We start from the raw sequence: 4,442 nt of genomic DNA, 5'->3' as shown, positions 1-4,442 counted from the left end.
AGAAAGTTGGGATTGTCCATTAACACTAAAATATTCCAGAAACCAACTTTCATGTCCCGACATTTGTTAAAGAACTTCCATGCATTGGCCGTGAAACAAACCCGGGTCAACTGCTTTGGAAGCAGCTATGCTCACCACTATACCACCAACGCTTATTTGAAACATTCCAAATGATACCTTAGAGAATATGTTCACAGAGATTTCAGATGAGCACAAATACCACGATTTTCCTTCTCACGAAGAAAGTTTGGATTGTCCATTAACAGTGAAATATTCCAGTATCACACTTTAATGTCCCGACATTTGTTAATGAACTTAGATGCATTAGCCGGGAATCTTACCCGGGTCAACTGCTTGGGAAGCAGCTATTCTCACGGCTATACCACCAACGCCTATGTGAAACAATTCAAATGATACCTGACAGAATAAGTTGAAAGATAATTCAGATGAGCAAAAAGACCACGATTTTCCTCCTCACAAACAAAGTTTGGATTGTTCTTGTCCACCAAAATATCCCAGTATCAAACTTTCATATCCCAACATTTGATAAAGAACTTCCATGCATTGTCCGTGAATCGAACCCGGGTCAACTGCTTGGGAAGCAGCTATGCTCATCACTATACCACCAACGCTTATATGAAACATTTCAAATGATAATTGACAGAATAAATTCACAGAGAATTCAGATTAGGAAAAACACCACGATTTTTCTCCTCACAAACAAAGTTTGGATTGTTCTCGTCCACCAAAATATCCCAGTATCAAACTTTCATATCCCGACATTTGTTAAAGAACTTCCATACATTGACCATGAAACGAACCCGGGTCAACTACCTGGGAAGCAGCTATGCTCACCACTATACCACCAACACTTGTATTTGAAATACAAAAAAAATGTATTTGATACCTGACAGAATAAGTTCACAGAGATTTCAGATGAGCAAAAACACCACGATTTTCCTCCTCACAAACAAAGTTTAGATTGTTCTTGTCCACCAAAATACCCCAGTGTTACCACCTCAGCTTCCACGCTCCGAACCGTAGTTGGGAGTGAGCTGGTCTCGTACTAATTACTTGGCTCGTTGCAGGTAACTTGCTTGTCTAGTGGTCCAGGTTGACATAGCCGAAGCACAAACAGGGAGACGTTGGTTGGTTGCACGAAAAATGAACTCAGCTTTATTCCTTCAATGAATCCAACTGATTCGCACGCGGTCACACGTTCTTCCTACCCACAACCAGTGTTGGGCAAGTTACTCTAAATTAGTAACTTAGTTACAGTTACTAGTTACTGTTACTTTAAGTTACTCGCTACTTTCAAGGCAACTAGTTACTAGGGAAAGTAACTATTTTTTTTCTGAATTATCTTATTAATGTGTTAATGTGGCAAAGGACCTCCATAACTGGATAGTTAGGGAGGCTGCCAGTCCTCTGGCTTGCTTACACGTAAGTCCTATCCTACCACAAGCGCAATGCGCCACCTAGTGACCTGAACGTGTCATAGCAGTGTAGTAGTGTGAGTGCAAATGAATGAAATATTTCCATTGCTTCCAACTGTTTCCAACCCTCTACAAATGCACACACCAATTATTTTGGGGTTGATGTGGCATAGTGTTCGACAAAACAACTGTAAAATTTGATCATTGTACCCAGTATCACTACGATGAAGCAGTGGATCAACAAAACACAACATACAGTATGTTTTGAAACTTTTGATATATTTACTTTTGGCATATTTATTGTAGCCATTGAAACGGGTACAAAGTATAGTTTTGGCAGTGCAAAAATTAAACTGTGCCTCTGACCATTTAGCAACTGTAGGACTCAATAATATGGCAAAGCTGATACAATAGATGTTTACAATGTAAACACAGTGAGGTTTATCCGTTCTTTGTAACCTTAACTCAAAACAGCTAAACTCCACCAACTGGAGACCTCATCATCAATAATGATGGGCAAACTTAAAAGTAATTTCAGCCTCACATAGAGAAACTAGATAAATAAAAAGTACTTTCAGCCTCACAAACATAGTTAATGTTTAACAAAAATAATATTTGTTTTACTCTGGCCATTTAGATAAATAAAACAACTGATGAAATCAATAATGGTGGATAAAGAGCTTAAGTAGTCTATGTTAGTATGTCTATGTCTATATCAGTCTTTGTCCATACATCTCCATCATTTGTTTAGCTGTGTCTGGGTTATAGGCTTTGTAAAATCAAGCTTTCGTTGTTTGGGTGGAGTGGCTTCTCCTTTAGCGTCGGCGGAGCTGACGTTAGCAGCAGCATCACCTGTGTTACCTTCAGGGTCTTTTTTTTTTGGTAGATGCGTGTTGTTTCTGAAGATGTTTCATCAGATTAGAATTGCTAGTTTTTGATGTGGCTAGAGTTTTCGAACCTCCACATAGATGACAGGTCACCAAAATATTCCTTATGTCTTTTACCGTCAGAAAGGAAAAATGTGCATATTTCCATGAGAAATACAACCCCTTGACCGTCGTCGACTGCCGCCATTGTTTTAATTCATTTACTTGCGCGTCGCTGCGTCACATGACTCACATCCGCTTCACGTCCACCACGGAAACTGTAGTCCTGGGTTATGCACGTGAGGTAACGAGTAACGAGCCTGTTTAAATCGCAGTAACGATTAACGCGTTACTGATTTTGACAAAGTAATTAGTTACAGTGCTCGTTACCGCAAAGTAACGTAGTTACTGTAACGTGTTACTTAGTAACACGTTAGTCCCAACACTGCCCACAACACACCTGTTCTACTTCGTCACACCCATGTGCCACACAAACATATTTTCCCCAACATCCACCAGGGGGAGGCAGAGATTGCAACACTACCCCCACTCTGGAGAATGTTTAAATCCTTAACGTATCTCCAGAATCACTACACTCAGTGGCGTTTCTACATTAGGGGCAGGTGGGGCAGTGCCCCACCAGACCCACGAGATGGCGCTGTTGAGCAGAAGGCTCAATCCATTCCTACTTCGTGGCAAACTATTTATTTTTTTTTATATGCAAAGTAGCGTACATATTTGTGTGAATAAACTTGACTCACAAGCATTATTGCCTTGTTTTGGAGTAATTTGATTCGTGTGTTCTACTGCCTGTGTGCTTGCTTGAATGAACGTTATGTCTATATTTCCGTTTCCTGTTTCCGGAGGGGCAAAGACCCACGCTGCCCCACCGTTACCATAGAAACACCAATGAGCGCGAACCACACCGGCCAAAGTTAACATTGAGGCTAGGGGCAATTTCAAATTTGCCCCTAGACGTTAACTGCGTAATCTACGTATTCTACGTAATGTAGACTGGGATAATGCGAAACCCGCGAGAACTCTACCCCGAGACTAAGCAAAAAAAAACATACAGTGAGAGTGAGATCAGGAGTTACAGGAGACTTACAGAAGAGTTCGCTATCGGTAGATTTTACACAATTTTGAAAGAGTTTTTTAATTAATGAATAACAATGAATAACGTAGATTATTTGCTGAGGGTGCAATTCAGCACATTGCCGCAGGAAGAAAAATTAGAAATAAAACGTTTGGGACCACACAGACCAGACGACTTCATTCTGAACCAGCCTGGTGAGAAAACAAACCGAAATTTCAAGATGGAGTGGTTTGAAAGAAAGACATGGCTAACTGCGAGCACAACAAAAAGAGCACTGTTTTGCTTTCCATGCCTTCTTTTTGGAAATACCACTAACGCAGACTCAGTTTGGACCACTGATGGCTTTAAAGACCTGAAGCATCTGGCGGAAAGAACGGTAAAGCATGAAAGTAGCAAAGCTCATATCAATTGCGCCATGAAATTGGGACTATTGGGACGGGTAAACATCATGGCACAGCTGGACAGTGCTTATCAGCGGAGCATTTTAGAGCACAACAAGCAGGCGGAGGAAAACCGATATGTACTGGGGGGACTGATATCGTGCCTAAAGCTGTGTGGGAAGTGTGAACTGGGTCTGCGTGGTCACGATGAGTCAGCCGACTCTGTAAACCCAGGCATTTTTAGGTGCATTTTTGAAACGATGTGCGAGGGCGACACCAGGCTGAGACGTCACTACGATTCGGAGCCTACGTTCAAGGGGACATCAAGCACCATTCAGAACGAACTCCTGGATTGCATGTTTGAGGTCTACAGGTGTGAGGTGGCCAAGCAATTGCGGGACACCCAGTTTGTAGCTGTCCAGGCGGATGAGACCACTGATGCCTCATGCAAATCGCAAATGGTCATAGTCCTGAGATACATGGTGGACAGCAGCGTCACAGAGCGGTTTCTTGAGTTCATTGAAGTGAAGGACAAAACTGCCATTGGCCTTTCTACTGCTATGAAACATGTCCTCGACCCACTGGGACTGACTGACAAGCTCATAGCCCAAACCTATGACGGGGCAGCGGTTATGCGTGGCAGTGTAGGCGGCGTGCAAGTACT

This window comes from Pollachius pollachius (genome assembly GCF_949987615.1).
Source record: "Pollachius pollachius genome assembly, chromosome: 4".
NCBI lineage: Eukaryota > Metazoa > Chordata > Actinopteri > Gadiformes > Gadidae > Pollachius > Pollachius pollachius.
This window is presented reverse-complemented; position numbering follows the sequence as displayed.